General features: G+C 58.3%; 1 protein-coding gene across 7 annotated transcripts in view; it reads right to left on the bottom strand.

Annotated features, from left to right (window-relative positions):
• SLC29A1 (solute carrier family 29 member 1 (Augustine blood group)) overlaps positions 1–22,629 on the bottom strand; it is a 34,123-nt gene extending 11,494 nt beyond the window's left edge. The window contains exons 1-2 of one of the 7 annotated variants that reach the window (XM_084262361.1): positions 22,235–22,629; positions 15,846–16,001 (exon numbers count right to left, since the gene is read on the bottom strand). The gene's annotated coding sequence lies outside the window, so the exon portion shown is untranslated. Of the gene's footprint in view, positions 1–1,202; positions 1,221–10,730; positions 10,753–15,845; positions 16,002–21,470; positions 21,507–22,234 lie in introns of those variants that run through there. The other 6 variants (XM_084262355.1, XM_084262360.1, XM_084262356.1 and 3 more) reach the window with 6 other exon arrangements.

Below are 22,629 nucleotides of genomic sequence, written 5' to 3'. Positions count from 1 at the left end.
TTTGCCTTGCCCTAGCAGCTTGCTGCTGGTTAGCTTCACTTTCCAACCTTTCCTCTGCAGATGCTCTGAGGAGTCCCTCAAAGGAAGGTGGAAGAGACTCTTTGCTTGGGCTCTTCTGGAGCAGACAGAGAGGCAAAAGCTTCATCTGGTTTTTCTGCTACAGCCTCGTTTCCTCCAAACCTGCAACCCTTCAAGGAACTGTAGCAGGCTTCCTATCCCTGATGCATTCTGAGAGCAGTTTCCACCAGGGAGTTGCTAACACTTCCTATTATTCTCTCCAGTTCTCCTTTCCCAGCCCTGTCCAGCCCTTCCCTTTCCCAGCTCATGGCTGCCTCCTGAGGAGGGACCTTGTCGAGGGAGCAGCATGGGGGCATTTCAGCCTAGCCCCTTGCCTTGCTGCCTGCACACAAACCCCTCTGCCCTGCAATGCCTTGTCAAGCGGAGAAAAAACACCTCCTGCAAGGCAGCCCATGCAGCAAGGTCCCCAGGCCACGGTTCTGACCTGCTTCACCTCGCTCCCTGCGCTCCTCTGAGGGCTGAAACAGCTCTAAACAGAGCGGAGCCGAAGCTATGGAGGCTGTCCCTTGATCCCAGCACCCACTTCCAGCCGGCTGTTATCTCGGCTGCCCCACGGCATGTTTTGAAGTACATACACCAGCTAGCTGCAAGAGGCCCTTATCTGGAGAGTTCAAGGAACCTCAAGAGGCTCCCCAGGGGGCCCTTGCCCCCAGCAGGTAAAGAGGCCTGCCCCAGCAGCAAATCCCCCAGGACCCGGTGGGACTCCAGTGCTGTCCTTGAAGGGCTTCCCACCAGAGAGAGGGGAGCAGCCAGTGACAGGGCAGAACCAGACAAAACCACTCCCCTAAGCAACACAGTTGGGATTCTTCTGCCCACCACCAAGTCCCCTGAGGCTGTGGGCATCTGCCTCCCTAACAGAGCTTCTGGGTGGGTTTCTAGCCCTGATGTACTGCTGGCTAAATACCAACGAGGGGCCCTCGACGACAGCAGCCCCATGGTGGGCACACACACCCCCCTCTCTCTCTGTCACATAGCAAGTGCCCAAGCCCAGGCACACCTGGTCCCCAGACAAAGAAAAGCTTTCCAGGCGCCCAGCCATCTCCTGGAGTGGAGATGGGTGCTCCTGCTCAGCATCCCATCAAACGCTGCAGGGGAACATTTTAGTATCGCAGCAAGAATCTTACCAGGAGGGCAGGTTGGTCCCAGACCCTTGCTTCTGGTCACTTCAGGCCACGGGACTGTGGGGATGGTGCAGCTTTGGAAGAGGCCCCACAAATATCAGAGCAGTTGTTGGCTTCAAGGCGGGCAGTTTGGGGGTGCCGGAGGAGATACAGAGCTAAAGTGGGGGACGTCATTTCTGAGTAAACGTCAGAGGAGAAGAGATAAGCTGCTCTCTGCTGAGACAAGATTCATATGAGCTCTTCCAAGAGCTGGTTTCCCTCTCATTCCCACCCACTCAAGGCACTGTCCCCAAGAGAAAAGACCGTGTCCTTCAAGCTGTAACACAGACCTGCTTCTCAGCAGGCTAGGGAAGGAGGCACAGTTTCCCAGGGCTAGGTTCAGGGCCCATCTGTTGGAAATTTAGAAAAGTAAAGACCCTTTCTCCCAAGGGGAGAGGGAGGGATTTCTCAGGGCTCCAACCAGTACAGCTGCAGAAACCTCCAAAACGGGGCAGAAACCACCTCCAGGACCTGGATGATACCTCCAGGCAGCTCTCAGCACCTGCAGGGGCTCCCTGGAGGTAAGGCAGGGGTAGCAGGATGACCCACTATGGGCAGGCATGGAGCCTCACACCAAGCTCATGCCACCTGGCCGTGGCTTCCCGTAGGACTGCCACAGGTTTAGGGAGAGCCTGGGGATGTTTTGCCTCAGACCTTCATCCTCACACAGCATCCTCTGCAGCCAGCAGCCACCCATAGCTCACATCCCCACGGTTGGTCTGAGCCTCCCCAGGGGGCACCGACGAGGCCAGCAGAGCTGCTGCCTGGTTCAGCCCAGGAGCTGCGGGGAGGGGGAGAGCTGCAGGGAGGGGTGCTCCCCTGGGGTTGGCCAGGGGGTCAAGGGGGGAAGAGGCACAATGGGAGGAAGCCACATTTCCGCTTCCCAATGGAGAAAACTCTACAGGACCCCTGGGAGAAGAACCGGACACACCACTAATGTGAAAATCAGCTGGGAGCACCAGGGGCTACCAGAGGCAGCTCCGAGTCGGGATGCACCACGTAGCAGGACAGCCATGCATGGAGGGCAGAGGCAATCCCAAACCCTATCACAGCACAAGGCACAGTGCTGGCTCCTGCCTGCCTGCAGCCTGGCTCTCCTGCATGCAGGTGATGCTCCTTATTTCCACCCAGATGGGTGGTGGGTTGGGACAGTGCTTAGGTAAGACCCCTTGGGGCAGGGCTGCCAGATGCATCTCTTCTGCTTTAGGAGAAGCCCAAGTCACGCTCAGGCTTGCTCAAGAGGAATCCCCATCCGTATAGATGGTATCTTGGTTCACTGTATCTTGGGCAACAGCAGCAACAGTACATTGGGGGGATGGGCCGGCTGAGCCTATGGGACCGTGTCGGTATTGCCCCCTCGCTTCTGCTGACAGGAGCAAAAGTGAGACTTGTAAAGAGGAAGCACGGAGGGAGATGGGATAAGAACAAAACAACCTGGGGCCAGGCAAGTCTGAAAATAAGGACCTGCTGACTCCAGGGGAAGTCCATGGGATGGAGTCCCACAGCTGTGGAAGGAAAGAGGGGTACGATACCTTGCCTTCTCCTTGGCTTGATAGGGTCATATCACCCAGGAACACATGGCTATGCCGAGGTCACCACTCAGGGAGTGGTACCGAAGGGGAAGAGCAGGACTGCAGGAGGCTACCTGCCATTGGTGGCCCCTAGGGTGTTGGGATGGAGAGGGGAGAGGATTCCTCCTTCATTGCTTCATGTTCCTGGCCCCAGGACTGAGCTCGGAGCTGGCAGAACTGGGAAGGAGTCAGGCCAGCAACAACAAGGGAGCTGAGCAAGGAGCAACCTGCAATGAAGGGCTGGAAGAGAAGTCTGGAGACAGCTTACACTGCAGCCAGAAGGCCCTCAAAACAGCCCAGCAGTGCGGGGGAAGGCAGGAGGGCCATGAAATCACAGGAAAGTTCAAAAGCCCCTTTAAACCCTTCCCCAGGCCATGCGCGGAGCTCCTGCTATGCACAAAGCCCCTGGCGGAGGAGCCTTGGAGGGCTCAGCTCAACCCCAAACACACTCCTCCACCCCAAATACCACTGTGCACTTTATGGCAGCTTCTCTCCTCCAGAAGAGCCCAAACTGAGGGCTCACTTTTGCTCTCTCCCAAAGCACAGCTGCAGCACTGCCAGGCCAGGATGGGCAGAAGCCAGCGGCCAGTCACCAGCAGGACCATCTGCTGGCAGCAGTCCCCTGCTACCCCGTCACCTCCTGCACCCCAGGGCATGTTTGCCTCCTGGGAGAGGGGCTCCATCTTTCCAGCTCTGTCTCCTTCCCACATGGAGCAGGTGCTGGTTTGAAACACAGAGCTGGCAGCTGGCGGGACCCCCAGCTGCTGAACCAACAGGCCCCTGGGCTGTGCTGGTCCCGAGCCCCCAGAGCAGGGGGAGTAGCATCCCTGGGGGGGGTGGAGTGAGCCCTGTCCCTGCACCCTGAGGCCTCAGGTGCTGCAGCAGGTTTACAGCCCTGCCAGGGAGCTGGCACATGGGCAAAGATCATTTTGCCATGCTCAACAATTTTTCAGAAGCTGGTCCAGGCTTTGCCAAATTAGCAGGGTGACAGAGGGAAACCAGAGCCACAACAACATGATCTTTCCCCACCATCATCAATCCTTCGGCTCCCAGAATTTGAAGGGGTGATCCCTCCCCACTGACCATCAGCTCCCTGGCAGAAGCTGTGGCAGGCAGGCAGGGGACAACTCCTGCCAGGCCTGCGGTGGTTCGAGGTTGGCTTCCTCCTCCACACGTCAGCTGGTGGCCAGGACAGAAATACTAGGGCTATTTTGGGTTCCCACGGAACAAACAGCCTTTCCCTTGTAGGCCATGTCAGGAACAGGGGCCCTGGGTGACCGCTGCTTTCAGTATGAAATGTCTGCAGCCCTACTGGGAAAGGGGATGGCAAGCAGAGAAGCAGGCCTTGGCGCCTGCCGCGGTCCCACCACGGTCCCTCTGCCAGCCGCCTGCCTTGCCAAGAACCCACTCACTGCTCAGACAGCCACAGCATCTCACAAACCCCAAACTGGCTTCAGCTGCTAAGTGCAGCCATTTCATGATGGACAGGAGCACAGCACCTCTGCTTCAGGGGCATGTCTGTCTCCCCTTTGTCCCAGCCAAGGGACCCTCCACAATCCCCAGAAAGAAAAGGAGGCGGAAGGGATGGATGACCTGGCTGGCTCAGAGCTGGGGGCACTCTGGGAGCCACACACACCTGCACACTTCCTACCTGACTTTACATTCGACTGAGGGGACAATGCTGCCTGCTGTGAGCCTGGCTTGCCACGTCCCTGCTCTGCAGCAGCTCCAGAAGAGTCGCGTGGGTAGCGTATGGTCTGCAGACTGAGGAATGGAAAGCCAAGGTGGCTGCACGCCATCAGTGGTGTGGAGCAAGCAGAGGACTTGGAGTAAACACACAGGGTGGAAACACCACATCTGGTACCCTCATCCCTCCACCCTCAACAACTCAGCTTCCCCAAACGGCCTGGCAAGGCTCAAGACAGACACCTCCTTTGGAGGCAGTAAGTCAGAGCCCAAACCTCCTGCCCTTGGCACTGGCCTCAGCTAGCCCACAGCAAACAGGAAAATCTTTGTGCAAGTAGGATCAGGCAGGGAGAACCAACCAGAGGTGGAGAGCTCAGCCCCACGTCTGCCCAAACTCCGGCAAAACAGACTCTCCCACGCGACCAACAATAATAAGCCCAGCCACAAGTAGGGAAGGAGCAAGTCACGTCCCTTCCAAATCCCAGCCCGCAGGCGCTGCCGCATCTGCATGACCAGCCACTACCCAGTGTGCCACAGCCACCAGGTCCTGGGCTGACAGGGACCCTCGGGGATGCCGCAGGGAAGCATGGAGACCCCTGAGTGAGAAACCCCCCCGAGTGCTCTGCTCCTGTCAAAGTGGTGCTTTGGAGACATTGGTGCTGGCTTGCCGGCTCTGCTGGCATCCCAGCCTCCCCCGCATCAATTAGGAGAGCAGAGGAGACAAGGGAGACCCGAGGGTATTGTAGCCCTGTCCAAGCAGGCTGGCCGTCTGGCAAGGCATCCTGCTGAAGCTCGCCCAGGTACCTGAGCACACAGGGATGCTGATGTACTCCCACAGCGATGCTGGGCGATAAGGAGCTCAGGGTCTGACCCCTGCTGAAGCAATCCCTTTCTGGCACACCACATCCTCCTCACAACCATGGAGAAGGAAGGGAGAGAGAACTGGTGGCAGACAACAATGTGTGTGTTTGTCAACAGCCAGGCTGTTTAGGTTTGTTGGGGTTTTTACTGCCTAGCTGCAGAGTAGAGGCAAGGGAAGCACGGGGCCATACGGCAGCTCCCTCGACCCCCAGCAAGGCACAGCTCCTGCCCTCCCATCGCCCAGGCACCCCACTGCCTCCAGGGTAACAGCCCTGTCTGGGAACAAGCCAGCAGATCGATTCCCTGATGTGGTTCACCACACAGTCATGCTGCCTTGCACTGCCAGGAGTAGAGGGCGTAAAGACGGGAAGGAAAGCTTGGTTGTGTTTCCATTGGTCTGCTTCCTCCTGTGGTTAATGGATAATGCTCCCACCCTCATCAGAGCAGCACGCAAACCTACCCAGCCCTGAAATGCTCAGACGCAACCCAACACCTACAAACCCAGATGGGCTGAAAGCACCATGCTCCCCATGTGTACCCTGCAGCAGCAGGCTCCCCAAGGGAGCAGAGGTCTTGTCTGGAGCAAATAGCACTGGCGAGCTCATCCAAGGCACATCTCAGGCAAAAAAAACCAAAACCAAAACCAAAACCAAAAAAACTGTGTCCAACTTGGTCCTCAGACCAGGAAAAGACAAGGCCTGTCAAATGCAGGGCAGGTAGCTCCTTCAACCCTGAGCCCCAGCCAGGACCAAGAAAGGAGCTGTGCCACCTGTCTCTCCAGTCTCCCCGAGCCATTCTCCAGGAATAACCTCCAAGCCTAGAAGGAGGGAGCTCCTTTCATAAGGGTTTCCCATTACACAACCTGTAGCAAAACTCAAATGGGGCTGTCCACACCAAAGTCCTCATGGTCTTTGAGCTTCTCCAGGTGAGCTGACCCTTGGCCACGGGTGTAAGTCGGCTCCCTGCCCCTGTGTGGCAGTGTTGAGTGGCTGTGCTAGGTATGATGAACCAGGCAGGGCTTAGGACCACACTCAGAGCCACAGCATGGGCATCAGTTGGAAAAGCCAAGCGGGGTGGCCCAAGCAGGATGCCCTGATCCCCAGCAGCCTGCAGGATGCTGGGCCCATCTCAGCAGCAGTCTGGGAGTGCTGGTACACATGCAGGTTGATGGCCTCAGCACAGGAAAGCTGCTGACCCAGTCCTGCTGCTGTGACCTTGGTACATGGCTGGAGCAGGCCCGCTTGCCAGGTGGGAGGCTGACCACACAACCCTCGGGTCCCACCACCGACCCAGCCGCATCCCTCCCAGCCTTGTTCTTCTCCACATCCAGCCCCTACCTCCTTCCCCATCCGCTCACGCCATGAATTACATCTGGAAATTTCACAGTGAGCTGCTTTCCCATCAGGGAACTCCTAAAGGAAATGAACTAAAGCAAATCCTACTGGCAGTGGTGTGGCGGGAAGAAGGCAAGGAGGCTCTGCGGAAGTCTGCCAGATTTCCTGCTGGCCTCTTCTGTGTGACCCAGCAGGCAGGCAATAGGTCTCTGCTCCCCTTTGCTCTTAAAAGAAACCCCGCAGTCCTCTGGAGACTAATTCTGATTGTGCTCACCTACAGCTTAACCGAGACGCTGAAAGAGCCTCGAGCACTGCACCCAAACACCAGGCTCACCGATTTGTGTCAGGGATGCTGCAGGACAGCCACACGCCACCCCATGCTTTGAGCCTCCCTTTTCCTCAGGGATTGGTGAGACCAGGGAAAAGCCTGCTCCACACCAGAGCAGGGTCAAAATGTCACAGCTATGATGTTCTTCACACCACCAGCACCAAAGATACAAAGGGCTAGCACTATCCCTACGCAACAGCTTCCCTTGTCCCCTGGAAGCAACAACCCTCGTACCCATTCCTCAAGCAGCACCACGGCTCCTCTCCCACGTGGGGACCCCCAGAGCCCACGCACAGACAGGTCCCCAATGAGATCTGTGGGATCTGGAGCGGGAGGTGGGGGTGCAGCACGGCATTGCAGCTTCGGCTAGGGGCAGCAGGGTCCCTCTGAACCACGCATCCCGATGTAACCAAGCCCACCCAGAGCCTCCCCGGCTCCGCACGCTCCCTTCCCGCACCCCACACGCCATTACCAGGGAAAGCACTTAGCTTTTATTGCACCCCTCCATCAAAGCCTAACAGCCGGCTGGCTGTGAAACCCCGACTGACGCCGGCCCATCTGCCAGCGCCCACAGCTCGCCCCGCACAGCACCTCGCTCCTGCGCTGCCTGGCAGCCGAGTATGACTTGGCACGGAGCTCACAGCCCTGCGGCCCCAGACAGGCGGCAGAGCTAGGTGCTGGGGAGGAGGAGGGAGGGCGGTGTGTGTCTCAGGAAGGCACAGGGATGCAGCGGAGTTTGCACTGTGGGCTCAACAGAGAGCTGACAAGGACCTGAAGAAAACTGTTTTACTGTTAAGAGTGGGTGGACAGGGATCTCCTGGAGAGAGTCCAGAGAAGGTCTACGAAGATGACTAAGGGCCTGGAGCATCTCCCCTATGAGGAAAGGCTGAATGAGCTGGGACTGTTCAGCCTTGAGAAGACTAAGGGGGGACCTAATTAAAGTCTATAATTATCTTAGGCAGGGGATGCAGGGGGAAATGGCCAACCCCTTTTCAGTGGCCTGTGGGGACAGGACAAGGGGCAATGGCTGCAAGTTGGAGCACAGGAAGTTCTGCACCAACATGCGGAAGAACTTTTATACAGTGAGGGTGACAGAGCCCTGGGACAGGCTGCCCAGGGAGGTGGTGGAGTCTCCTTCACTGGAGATACTCAAGACTCATCTGGATGCCTGAGTGATATGTCCTAGGGAGCTGCTTTGGCAGGGGGGTTGGACCCGATGATCTCTCGAGGTCCCTTCCAACCCCTATGATTCTATGATTCCTTAACACTTGCCAAGGACCTGGACATTAGGAAAACAACCGAGGTCTACATCTATCCTGGAGAAAGCACCAAGGGCTGCTTCTTGGTTTCCCGAAGTTCATGCCTGGTGCCTCCCCATCTGGACAGGGCAGGTGGGTGCTTCTGGGCCCAGTCCCCAGCCCTGCCTCTCTGCCAGCAGAGCTGAGATTGGAGCCAGGGAGAAAGGTGCAGTGGGGGAGTGGTGAAGGAATGCCTTCTCCTCTGTACCCCAGCTTCCCCCTAGTCACAACAAGGTGGGAGACGGGTCAAGCCAGGGCAAGAACAAAGCCCATGGCTCATCTTCAAAGAGGAAGAAGCTCATTAATACCTCCCAGCCCAAGATAATGAGAGCAGGGATGCCATGACAGGGGTGAAATTATGCCAGTGGTTAATTACACAGTTTGGAGAGGAAGGGAGAAGAGTGTCAACTGCAGGACGGAGTTGCCACACTGTCCTGTGTACTGGCACTACATATGCTGTTTCAGGCTGAGTGAATTTCTTCATCATCTTCTTCCTCCTACCAGGTAGAATAAGGAGGTACACAGGCCAGGAACAACATAGACCCTCAACTCTCATCTGTGCTAGTTGGGGGTGGGGACGACAGCCACTCTGCAAGCCATCTTCTGGGGTCTATGTTACAGCCCTCAGTGACACGTGGAAAGTGCGTGCCCCTGCTCCTGGGAAGACTTTCTTGGTGAGCCAAGAGCAAAAGTCAATGGTGGGAGCAGGAGTGCTCCAGAGGGCACATGTGTGGTGCCCACACAGCACTGACACAGAATCAGTGGTCCACAAGCTGTGCCTGGACAACCAACAAACCCGAGAGAACAGCATCCCTGCCCAGTCACATCCTGAGATAGTCCTGTAGCGAAGGCAGGCTCAAGGGAGCCCAAGGCTGTCTGGCAGTTCCCAGGGGCTGGCGAGCGGAAATGATGCCACCAAGCCAGTATGCAGTGTTGGAGGGGATTGGGATTTGCCATGTCAGCATGCCTTGATTGTCAGATCACAACAGGCAACTAAGGATCCGTTGGGATTCTTCCTGCTTCAGAGCAGCTGAGAAGTGCATCCAGCTGTGGCCAACAGCTGTACAAATTCCTCCTGCAGCCCCTAGCTCTGGGGAAATCCATGGAGCTTAAGGATACAGGCTCTCTTGTCTGGGAGCCCACAGCCCCAGGGCTTGGCCACTGCTGCCTTCCCACACAGCCCGCAGCTCCACAGCCTGTTCCCGGGAGGCAGAGTGCTGGTGAGCACAGGCAGGGACTGTGTTGTTCTGGCAGTATTAGCACCTAACAGAGGTGAGAGGCTCAGATTTAACTAGGGGCTGGGGTTTAGATGCAGCGGTGGGGAAGGCAGCATGGAAGAGCTCCACACGGAGCTCTCGGCGCTCCTGCCTGGAGCAGGCTCCCTGTTAACACCGCTGGTTTTCTCAGCAGCAGAAAGAAACGCTTACTGAAGTCTCTGCCACAAAACTGAGCATCTTCCCGGGCGGGACCCAGAGTAACCCCAGCCCAGCAGCTCTGCTGCCAGCCAAGGATGCTCTGCCGCGCCGCCTGCACAGCAGCACATGGCACCCAGCCACGTGCGTTCCAGGGGGTCCTCACCACACACCGCCGGCTCTTGCACCCCGGCAGCCGCTGTCTCACACACACACGCTCAGCAGAGCTGTGTGCCCCTGTAACCGGAGGACCACTGCACAAACCCCTCGGTGAAGCCCCGCATCCCACGGATCAGAGCATCCCCGCGCTTCAGGTCCTCAAAACCACGTGCTGGCTGCTCTACTTCGCATCCCACCACACCACCACCACCCCCCCACCACCCCCCGCAACCCACACGGGCTCTCCCCAGCAGTAACTACGAGGGGGGGGGGTGGGGTGGGGGGGGATGTGATGTGCCGTGCGAGGCAGCGAGGTAAAACCACCACCGTCCTCACAGCCTCCCCCCCCCCCCCCCAAAACCATCTCTATCTCGCAGGCGCACCCCGCCCGGCACACACGCCGGCTCTTCCTCAAGCGGTGGCGCCAAATGTTGAGCACGCAAGCACCCTCCTTCCTCCCCTCCCGCCCCGGCACCGAGCTCCCTGCGCACCCGGCAGCTGCTAGCAGCCTCGGAGGGAGCTGGGGGGGAAGGAGGGAATGGGGGGAAACACACACGCGGGCAAACGGGGGGCTGGGGGGCGCAAGCTTTGAGGGAGCACCTTAAACACGGGCGCCCACCATCACCCCCCGTCCCTCTCCCCCCCCCCACCCTCCCCACCGAACAACAACAACTCCCTTTTTTTTTGCCGCCTTCAGCGCCACGCGGTGTCCGCGTGGGTGGAGGATCTCCCCTCCCCCACCCCACCCCAAAGGAGACCGGGTTAAGGGGCGCCGAGACTCTGTTGGCAGCGATACGCTGTCGTGTCCCCCCCCCCCCAAACCCCTTCCTCAGCCGAACCAACCTGCGCCCGGGCTCTCCACGCCGCACCGCGAACTGGTGGCCCGGCCCTAGCTCCCCGCCCATGACTCCTCCCTCAATTCTAAAAGTGCCACCCCGACCCTCAAGTCCTTCACTTGCCCCCCCCCCCCAAACCCCATGTTGCATTCTAATCCAAGTGAAAAGCTGGCAGTCACCGCTCAGGGCTATAAATATATACACCCACACACACCCCATATATATATTTATAAAATATATATACCCCTGATATATACAGTAATATAATATACCCCATATATATATTTATATAATATACACCCATATATATATTTATATATATATATATATATATATATATATATATATAAACTATTTTGGGATGCAAAGGGCATCAAAGACGGGGGTAGTTGCCAACCCAGGGAAGGCAGGTGGGCAACGGCACAGACCCCTCTGAAATTTAGCAACTCCCCTGCATCCAGATGATAGAAGGGTCCAGCGTCCAAAGGGCAGCCATAGCTGTTTTTCTTCTTCATGAAGGTCTATAGGCTGCTATCTCTCCAGGCTAGGTATCTAATCCACTGTGACAAAGGCCTTTATTTTAAATGCCAACATGCACCAGGGTTTGTGGTACTTTGCACCCCCAAGCAAAGCAGGTATGCCTGACTTTAACCTCATTATCTGTGTGGTTAAGCTATCTGTAGAATACATTTCTTCCCAGTGCTTCTGCTGGGGGGCACGCAGCCCTCCTCGCTCGCTCTGGCCACGTATGCCATGCAGACGGAGGCAGCAGCACCGGGAAGTCCCTGCAGCAGAGCAGCTCTGACCACCAAAACATTCACTCCCTTCATAAACAGCCTCAGAAAGTTCTCAGCCAGGCAGCCATTGGTTTGGGTTAGAAATTAAAGCCAGAAGTCAGAACACTCCCAAATGCTCTGGCAGGGCCGTGTCCTCGCTATCTCTCAGCCAGGTGCCCTGTAACGCCCATCTCCCTGCTGGATCCAGACATGGAGCTTCTAGTTTAAAGTGAGCCTGTTAGAACGGCAACATGCAAGCCAAACCACCCCCAAAGCCCGAGCAAAGAGGCAGTGGCTGGGAGGGTGAGGCTTTCTGAGACACAAACTGTCACTCTCAGGAAGCGGCTTCCTCACTGTCCAGCTTGGCAGCTGGATCAGCCACTGGATCTTTCCCCCAGTGCTGGTGGCAGGTATCTGATGTGGTTATGGGTTTCTGTGGTCAGGCAGCACAGTGCACTGACAATGTGAAGTGAGCAGCGTTGTCAGGTAACAGGCCAGGAGGCTCTTGTCATAAATGTAAGATTTGTATCAGATCAAATTAAATTTCAAAGCTCCCATCTCCAATTAAGCTGCTGCTGCATCTCCCAGGCAATGATGAATCCAAGACCAGGGCCTGCCTTTCTTTAGACGGTTTTCCCTAAGCCTTCCCAACCTGGAAGGTCTTCTTCTGGGTGATCTGCAACGCAGGCAAACCCTCTCTCTCCCTCCTCCCACCCCAGCATAAAGGGAAAAGCAAGAACCAAGATCCCCTCAAAACAGGGGAAACAAGCAAAATGGAAGAGCAAGGCTGCCTGCTTCGGGAATGTCTCACATCACCCGCTCTCTAGCTTTGAGATGTGCCATGCTGTCACCCGCAGAGCCCCACAAACCCCCATGGTGGTCCCCAGGACCTCAATGCTGCGGCACCTCGGGCCCCAAGTGTTTCCCCTTGAGATGTCCACACTCAGCATTGAGGTAAAATCTGAACACCATTACAATTTTACTGTTCTATATAAATTGCAATTTTAGCACAGGCTAAAAGCTGCGGGAACTGATTCCCCAGGGACTCCCAGGCACGGGGGCTGGGCCAGTAGTGCCTAGGTGAACCACCACCCTTTCTTCCAGCAGCCAGGACAAGGCTCTCAGTGTGATTAAAAGCCTCACTCCTCGCTGGGAGGAGAAACCACAAAGTTTATCTTTGAGTAGATATTCTGGGAAGTCTCTGCTCCGGGACAGAGGTGCGCGTAGGAGCTGCCTTGCCCCAGGCTTTCATCAGCCGGGTGTGTAGCACTTACCATCCCCCAAAGTACAGGATTAAATGCACTCCACAGCTCTGATATCCTCCACCCAGCCGCTCCCAAGCACTGGAATCAACATCTCTCAAAACAGACGTCTCTCAGAGGAGACAGGGGGTTTGAAATCCATTAGCACTCAGCAGAGAGGCTGCCACCCCTGACCGCAGACAGACCGGAGGCCACCAGATACACCCGCAGGGAGGAGAAAGGCAGCTTCCAGCTCCTAGGTACAGCACAGGGCACCCACGGCTTCTCTGCACAGACTTGTGCACCTACCCACCACTGGCTAGCAGCAATGGGCCCAAGGAGATCTTGCTGTTGGCCAGCAAGGGACCCCAAGCAAGCAAGACACCATGGAGTGAGGCTGGGAGAAGACATCCATTAAAGTCCAGTCCTGGATGGTGCAGGACAGAAGAGATTTCACTCACAGGTCTCCTTGTGTCAGAAGAGCCACTTCGGCCCCTCAGGGAGCGTGTCCATCCTCAAAAGTGATGTGATCCTCAGGCTGTGTGATGCCAAAGCCAGTGTGTGGTCTCAGGTGTATGACACCTCCTCCCCTGAGGGGCGGTGACAGGTCGCACAGGCAGTGACAACTCACTCACACTGCCCTGCAAACACCAGCTGTTACTGAAGGGCCAAGCTCTGCCTTGATGGGATGTATTTCTCTTGTGGAGCCCTCTGCGCCAAGTGACTCCTGTGTCATCAGCCACGCCTCCATGAGTATGATAACAAACGTCCCAGGAGAAGCAAATAGCTCTGGAAACGGTTCCTGCTCCAAACTGGAAAGAGCTGGTGCTTTGCCCAGCACTGGTACGGGGCTCACCACTGGGATGACACCAGTATACCACACAAAGCTAGATGTTTCTCCCCTGCCTAATTTGGGAAAGGAGAAAAGGGAGCCTCGAGTGGGGCCCAGGGGCTTGTTCCTCTGCCTCCCTCTCCATCCCTGAAGCAGCAGCGTGGTGCCAAAATGCACTGCTGCCGTTGGCAGATTGCTTCACTCCCCAGAGCACAGGGAGAAGGCAGAGCTTTGCTTCCCCGGAGCAAGGCAGACAGCAAAGCCTCTCCCTTACACAAGGCTGGGAGTCCCATGGACACTTCCCGGACATGCCAATGAGGCTCAAGTAGCCCAGCCCTTCAAGTGTCCTTTCTGAAACGTCAAACATGCTCTTCAGACATTGTGACACCATCACCTGGAGCCCAATTTGTACCCCCTACTCAAAACCAGTATGTAACAGGCAGAGCAAACAGGAGAAGAGCTCTCCCTTCAGAGACACTTGCTGTCAAACCTTTCCTAAGAGCCACTTCTCCTCCTCCCCCCGCCCCATAGCAATTCTCTGCTTCAAATAAAGCAGTGAAATCCAAAAGGGGGAAGCAGCAAACAAACAGCTGCTTTGGAAAGCAAAAGGAAAAAAGAGGGATTTATTCCAGGCTGTGGGTAATGCATCGTATGAGCTGAAGGAAAGTTTTCCAGGCCTCTTGAGCAATATTTGAGTTTTAACGCCTGAGGAGCTAGGCAGCATTTGCAGGCACTCTGGGTTTCCAGGATCCTTTACACCTGGCACCCCATCATTTATTTTCCTTGAAGATTTGCGAGCACTTTGTGACCACACATTAATTAACACACCAACCCTCCTCTATGATGAGATTTCCCTTTCCCTCTGACGTGCCCGTGCTAGGGGCAGGAGAAACTGAGGCACAGCAGCGAGGCGAGCGGGGTGGGGAATGCTGCATGACATCCAGCTTCCCTTTCCACTGTAAAACCACCCTTCCCTTTGCAAGCATGACCCATGACCACAGCACTTCCTCCCACGGATGCTGCTCACCCTGCCCAGGAGAAAGGTGCTGGCAGCTCAGCACAGAGAGCCTCTGCGCCGGTCCTCGGCACCACGGGGCAGAGAAACAGAGAGCCAGTGTGTTTTTAAAAGGCAGAGCGGGCACGAGTGGGGCAGCAAGCTGATTAGCAGCCGTATCCGATTCTCTGCACGTGTGACAAGGCAGCAGGGCACAGCCGGGCTGGGGAAGGGGGAGAAGGGGCATTTTAATCAGTCACGTGGAGGGAAACACAGAAGATGCTGGACCTCTGTCAAATGCCAGCGGGTTATTAACCTACTAGGCAATAGGGGGGCGGTGGCGGGGGGAACACTACAGGCTCCTGGGAATTCAGTTACAATGAGACTGCGATGGTCCTGCATGATTTGGCAGCCAGTAAAACATCTCAGCCTGTTGCTGAGATCCAGAAATGGCTCGGGGACAACTTCACTTTCATTGTTCCCTCACTGGCCCCGTGTCTTGGTTTCGGTCAGGATGGAGTTAACTCCTTTTGTAGCAGTGGATGGAATGCTGTGTTTGAGAGTCAAAATGAAAGCAGTGCTGATAATACCCCGATGTTTTTAGTTGTGGTCAAGCAGTCAAGGACTTTCTCAGCTCTCCATATTTCTCTGTTCATGAGAAAGGAGGGACGAAGCCAGGACAGATGACCCAAACTGGCCATGTCAATTATGTCATGCTCAGTATAACGGGGGGCTGATGGGAGAAGGAGGGGGGCGGCTCCGGGATGCATGATTTTTGGGGTACGGTCGGGTTCCGGGACGGCTCTGGGTGGCACGGCCAGAGTTGTGTGGGTTGGTGAGAAACTGCACTGTGTATCAACAGCTTCATACTGGTTTTGCTCTAAAGTCCTGTTGGCATTGTTATATTTTATCTTTCTGCTACTTTAGAAAACTATCCTTATCCCAACCCACGGGCTTTTGGTTTCTTAGTTTTGGGGTTGTTATTTGCCCCTTCCTTTTCCCTTCCCTTGCCTCACACCACCCCCCCCTCCCCTTCTCCCCCTCCTCTTTTCCTTTAAAGAGCAGGCAGCTGCGTGGATCTCGGCTCTCAGCCGGGGTAAAACCACGACACCCTGTCTGACCCCAGAGTTGGGTCCTGGCTGCAGAGCTTGCTGGCAGACCCTTTTTGGGGTGGGAGCTCTCCAGTCATTGCTCCTGACAGTGATCCCCCCCAAGACCTCAGTGCCCTGCCCTACGCTTCAGGACAAGAGGTGGCAGGGGAGAGGGAGGTGACGCTCACCTGATGGCCTGAGCCTGGCTGGGACGAGGTGCAGGCTGCAATCCCCTCCAGAGCTCTACCCGTAGCACAGAGATACGCCGGGCACGTCACCAGTCTCAGGGGGCCACACCGATCTCCAGTGCTCCACCGTCCTTCTGCCTCCTCTCACAACCCAACCTGCCGGGATAAAATCAAGCAGCTGCCTGTGACTTGCTCACTGGTGGGCCGAGGGCATCAAGAGCTCGCTGCCAGCCAAGGAGTGTCCCTGGGTGGGAACCTGCAAGGAGCAGCAGGGGTTTGCTGCCCACCAGCCCCACTGCCTCAGAATCCCCCCTCACTGTTAACACCAACAGGCAACAGGGTGACCCCGCTAACCACAGCCCGGAGACGTGGTGGGGAAGGGACTCGGCCCCAAGTGCCTTCAGCCCAGTGGCAGGGCCGTGGGTGTTCTCCAGCTAGGCAAGCAGAAATAAGCCCCATTGTCCTCTGGGCAGGCACAGCTCAGCAAGGGGCCTAGGTGCTGTTGTGGGTGGTGGGGTCCAGCCAGGCTCCAACGCCTCTCACAGAGGTGCCCTGCTGGGGAAGCACCACCTTTGGGACCTGCAGCATCTCCCAGCAGGCAGGCTGGGGAGCACACAAACCCCTCTGCCCCAGCTGAGGGACTCCTGTCCCAAACCTTCCCACAGTGATCCCTCTCCACCCACACCCTGCATTTCTTCCCACCCTCCCCACACCAGCTTCAGCCGCCCATTTTCTTACTCTTACAATTATTTACTGCCTAATGACACAATTAGGTTATTAAGTGACAACTTGTGCAACCACCGGTCAAAGGCGAAAACCTACTGCCACAGCAGACAGTTTCTACCTGCCAGGGCAGGAGCAGAGACCTTGCTAAACTCAGGACACACGATGTGGGCTCCCATTTGTAGCAGAGGAGCCAGGGTTAACCCTTGGCATGGCAGTAGGCAGGAACACCCCGCAGCATTCAGAAGTGGCAGCCCCAGGCCACGCCAAACGCCCTGTCGCTCTGTCGTGGTCTCACGCCTGGTGTCCTTGGCGGGGGATGGAGCTGGCGTGGGCTGAGGGAGCCACACTATAGCCAGTCATCCGGCCCATTGAAGCAGTGCTGGGGGCACATCCAGCTCCTTGGCCGGCAGCACCAGCCTCCTGCGACGGAGCAGAGCCATTGAAGAAGGAGCCGGCTGGCACCCAGCCACTCTTGTAAAACACCACGGGGGAGCTGCAGGCAGCTGGGAACAAGGGAACCTGGCAGGGGGAAGGGGGGCTGGCAGCCGCTGTATGGTTTTCCTCCCCGCCCCCCCGCACAGCCCATCCACGCCCTGGTGGATCCAGGTGCCCAGCGGCTCCCACGATCTCTAAACACCATCTAAAAGGCAGAAAATGACTTTCTGGAAGATGGCTGAATCCCAGACCCAGGGGATAGCCTGAAGCCACGGCTCCACATCAGCCTTCCCGAGGCACCTTGGTGGCCGCCTGGCAGAGCCATGCTCTGGCTCTTGGGGAGTGCCACCGCAACCAGAGGCTGCCTATCCTACACGGCAGGACAGAGGCAAGGCTCACTCCCCGGGCTCTGTGGCCACTGGCACCACAGGGACCATGGCACATAGCCACCTGCAGAGAATGAGGGCTCCACGGAGAGTCCCAGGAGCTCTCACGGCCGTCCTGGCCCTGCTCTGTGCCCAGGCCGACAGTCGCTGGCTGGTATGGAGGGATTCAGCTCTGTGCAAATGTCTGGCACAGCTGATTAAATCCTGTTTGGAGACTAAGCCCGGTCTCGTCATGCTTTTCCCCTTGGATGAATTGGCGGTGGAGCTGTGGCTGAATGCTCCCAAACACCCCCAGGGGAGGTCTCCAGGAGGTCCCTTTCCCACAGCTTCCAACAGTACCAGCTGTTCATCATTGCCTGTCCTTGCCAGTCATGCTTCCATGAGTTCCCAAGCGAAAACGTGGCCCCCAGGCCACACCATGAGACATCAAAGAAAGGCAGGCCAAACCCATGACCATTAGCCTGGCTGCTCAAGTGACCACCGCCCCCCCTCAGCCCCTCTGCAAAGCTGAGTGTCCACCCATGGGCAGAGGATGCCTTAATATGGCCTGGGGAGAAGGAAACCCTCAGGGGGGGTCCTGCAGCCCTCAGATGTGGTGCTGGGGGCACACTGCTGGGAGTCTGCAATGCCCCACACTAGTCCTGGGAGGGGGGAGGCTGGCAGAATTTGTCCCTAGAGAGGAGGCAGCCCTTTGTGGCCCCCTGCTCGCCCTCACTACAAAGCTGCCTGACCCCGAGAGGGGCTGTTCTGGGGGAGGACATCCCCCCCACCACCACCCCCCCAACCGGCGCAGGGGCTGAGCACCCACAAACTCATCGCCGGGAGCTCGCGTGCCGGTGCTGCCCTCTGGTGGCAGCCGCCCTCCCTCGCGGCGGCATCGGGCGGGCGGCCGGCTGCTATGGGCCCCCTCCCGTGGCCGGGGAGCACGGGGAGCCCACGGGGAAGGGCTTAGTCGGCATACAGGCTTAAGCGGCTTCGCGGCATCTGGGAGGCAGGTTGGGGGGGGGAGCACAGTGCTGGCATGCTCCTGAAAGCAGGGTGCTGACCGCGAGTGGGAGAGTATCCCACCTCTCTGAGCCTGGGAGCATCCCGAGCCTTCCCTGGGGCAGGGGGCTAGGGAAGGTCTGGCAAAGGGTCTAAGTGGTGGGACCCCAGGCCCACTGCGAGGGGATGAGGCAGCAGTGGGCTGGAGCAGGGGGGGGTGGGGCCCTCACCCGCATTTGGAGCTGGGGACATCCCCTGCGTGCAGAGCTGGGTGCGCAAAGTGGGACTGGGCACCCCCAAAGTGTGGGGAGAGGCTGGGAGAGCTTCTTGTGTGTGTTGTGCCAACACACGGCTGTGCCGCGGAGGAGGGACTGGGGGTGAGCAAGAGGTGGAAATTAGGGGGGTTAGCAGGGAAGTCCAAGGGCAGAAGCTCCAGCTCTTGGCTTGAAGGCCACAGACCTTTTCAGGGCAGTGTATGCCTGTGGGTAACAGAAGGGCAGGAGTCTTATGAAGCACGTTTCAGTGTCCTGTTGTCACCCAGGATGGATCACATGAGGACACAACACAGTGGCATCCACCCTGAGCACGGTACCTGTCATGTGGGGCTCTGCTTGTGGCTCAACTGCACACCCCAGAGAAAGGGGTCCTGGCTGATCCCCTGTCAGCCCTGAGTCTTCTCACAGGGATGGGATGGGACAGGATAAGGCATGGGGTGTACCTCCATGGCATCACACACTCCTCAGAAGGCAACTTGCCTGCTTCTCCCTGCCACCCTGGACTATAAGGGAGTCAAGAGCATCCTTGTGCTTCTGCCAAACGCCACAGGGACAAGAGGTGCTTCCTTCCCAGGGGCTCGTGGCCTCAGGCCACCTCAACACATCCATCGTCAGCTCTAGGGATTCACAGTCTCCGGGGAAACACAGCCTGCTCTGCTAACACTGTGACCCAGACCCAGTAAACCTCCTTTCTGGCAAGCCAGAAGGGGACCACCAGCCCTGACAACAGCGGTGGCTGGCTCCCCATGAAGATCCCCCTTGTGAGGAGGAGCTACAGCAATCACCTATCCCCTGCCTTCTCCATTCTCCCTGCAGGACCTACCATCTCCAGGGGTTACGAGGGGATGGAAACCACCTACAACTACCTGGAGGGAGGTTGTAGAGAGGTGGGTGATGGTCTCTTCAGCCTGGTGACAGGAGACAGGACAAGGGGAAATGGCATGAAGCTGTGCCAGGGCAGGGTCAGATTGGATATTAGAAGAAAATGCTTTACTGAAAGAGTTGTCAGGGCCTGGAACAGGCTGCCCAGGGAGGGGGTTGAGTCACCTTCCCTGGATTTGTTCAAAAAAAGGGTAGATGAGGTACTTAAGGATATGGACTCGATGATCTTCAAAGGTCTCTTCCAACCTTGTGATTCTTGTGATCTTGTGAAAAGCCTCACCTGGCTTTCACCAGTGCTGTGTCCAGGGATGGCAGAGCTGGGAAGCTTTGTAGCAGGGCCAAGCTGCTGTGCAGTGGCCCTGCAGTGAGATGCTGCTGCCTTGGCTTTGTAGCTGCAGTTACAGAGGTGCTGGGATCCCTGCAAAAAGCCAGTCAGATGGCTTCTGGAGAAGCAAAAGAGCTCCAGAAAAGCTTGGCTGCTTGGTAAATCCCAGCTGCTCTGCTCTGATGCGGGACAGGCTGCTCTGACACTGCAGCTCGCATCCCGTCCCGCTGCTCCCAGTGCTGCCCAGCTCGCCTTCAGGGACACTCTGGCTGCTCCTGGCAGGGAGCAGGGGCTCCTTATATGTCTGTGCACAAGACAGCGCAGCACAAACGGGCCAGCAGCAGCACGTGGTCATGCTCCTCCACTGTGTCCTCCATCATCCTTCCTGCATGGGCCTGGGGACCATGGCAGATGAGCCTCCCTATCTCCCACCACCTGGCCCGTGCAGCACCTGCTCCCTCTCCAAAGCAGCACCAGGGATAGTGGCAGGGACTCTCTTTTTGCACCTCCCATGCGAAACGTTTGCTGGGGGAGCAGAGCAGCACCTTGACCTTAAGAGGCACACAGATGTGGGGCCAAAGGCCATGCCATGAACCCTGCGCTGCCTGTACCTTCATCGCACTCTCCCGTGCACGAGAGGTCAGGCTCCTGCAAACAAGCCTCGGGCTCTGAGGGCAGCTGGGGCCTCTGCACGGGGCCAAATCACGCCGAGGGCAGCTGGGGAACGGTGCCTGGGGAGGAAGGAGCTGTATGGGGGAATGGCGTGAGGGTGGAGGGCTGGCTCATGGCTCCCAGCAGTCAGGCTACAAATAGAAAGGGTCATGGGAGAGTGCCCAGCTATGGGGACAAATGGCCTCGGGAGGTGGACGGGCTGCAGAAGAAGCCCTGGCAGGGAGATGAGGGGTGGCAGGGCTCCAGGACCTCCAGCAACAGGGAAGGGCTCCTTGGCGTACCCCCTGCGGTGCAGGCACACACACACACCCCCCCCCCCGGGGCCATGCAGGAACACATGGCACCAGTGGGGCAGGGTGGGAGCCAGCGCTCAGGGAAGGCTGGGACCCACACAAGGAGGAGACAGAGGCCAATAAGAGGTGGCCGTGCCGGTCCTGGGGCGACATCCCCACCAGCGGGCCAGGTAGCCAAACACTCAGCGGGTGCTGGGGCACGGGGGAAAGGAGGGGCGGGGAGGCAGCATTTGCTGCAGCACTGCCCGGTTGCTGGCCCTATCTCCCAAGGGGGCTCAGCCCCGGGGGGGTCCCGGGGGAGGGGGGGGAAGGGCAGACAGCAGCACCCAGTACAGGCAGGAATGCAGGGACGAGCACGCAGGGGCCAAAGCACCCGTGGGACAGCTGTTACCCCCCAGCGCCCAACCCCGGCTGCCCCGCGCCTCCACGGGACGGGTGCCACGGCTCACCCCGGAGCGCAGCCACGGCCGCTGCCGCCGGGGTCCCCCCGCTCTTCCCCAGCACCCGCTGGCTCCCGCGGCCGCAGGCACCAGCCCTCCAACCCCGTGCCCTGTTTGTAGCCCCCCCAGCCCTCCGGCCTCTGGGACGCAGCACAGGGAGCTTCTGCCCGGCCTGGGGTGGCCCGATGCACAGCCGTGTTCGCTTACATGGTTTGTTTTCCGGAGCTGTCAGGCTCCTTCCCGCGGCGCTGCCGGCTGGCGAGGCGGGATCCCGCACGGCAGAGAGGGCTGCCGGCGCTGCCTGGCCGCGGCTCGCCAGGTCCTAGCGCGCTGCCTGCCACGTCAAGGACACGGTTGCAGACGGGTGCAGGACAGCCCTCAGCCCCAGCCGGCAGCGCTCACCCCTGCCTAAGCCCGCCTCGCACACCCCTCTGCCCCGGGGCCCCCCAACTGCAACACCCGTATCAGCAAGAGGGATGCTACTGGGGTCGTCCTGCTGCCGCAGCCCCGGCGCAAGGATGCCCCGTGCTTTGGCATTTCCCGGGTCCCTCCTGCCCCTGCCCCCCTGCTGGGGAGCCTGTCCTTCGGGGTGAGGGCTCATTGCCATGCTGTGAGGAGAGCAGGGTGCCGGCAGCCAACCCCACCACTGCCGCTGCCCCTTTTTGCTTCCTCCCGCACCGGGGCCGGGCTCCACATCCTCATTGCAGCCCCGGTTGGGTTCTCAGACCTCCATTCCCTGGGGTGGGGAGGCGAGGTTGGTGGGTGACAGCTCCGGGAGCTCAGCGCAGGACCCCAGATGCAGGGTGACCTTGCAGCGGGAATGCCGTGCAGCCAAAACGGGGCGCAAGCCCTTGCCTCGGGGCGGGGGGAGGGTGTCTCGGAGCAAGCCCCCTCCTCGGTACCTGGGGGAACAAGGCACAGCAGGGAGAGCGCTCCCACCTCCCCCTCCCCCGCCTGCACTCTGCCCTTACCTCAAGGGCTCAGGTCTCCCGATGCCAGCTGATGCTGCCTGCAGCCTCCTCGCTGCCCGCAGCTTCGCTCGCTGCCTGGTGCCGGGTAGGGCAGGGGGTTCCCGCGGTGGCAGGACCGGGGTGCGGGGGCTCCCCCGCCCCACGGGCTGCAGCCGGAGTGGGTTTCAGAGCCCTGACGCCGGCTGGGGCCGACTGAGCACAGCTCCCGCTGGCTCAGCAGGTGGAGGCTGCATGCACGGGCGGATTAGGGGGACGGGGGTGGGGAAGTGGCTTCTGCCATAGGAACTGCGAGCGGGATTCGTCAGCGGGGCCGACTGACAGCGCGGGGAGGGAGCGAGGGGAGGCTGTGGGTGGCCTGCCCCACGGAGGGATAACGCAGCCTGTGCGAGGGGGAC

Source organism: Gallinula chloropus (genome assembly GCF_964237585.1).
Source record: "Gallinula chloropus genome assembly, chromosome: 3".
NCBI classification, from domain to species: Eukaryota; Metazoa; Chordata; class Aves; order Gruiformes; family Rallidae; genus Gallinula; species Gallinula chloropus.
The sequence above is the reverse complement of the archived record's forward strand: the minus strand, read 5'-3'. Positions and strand labels throughout refer to the sequence as shown.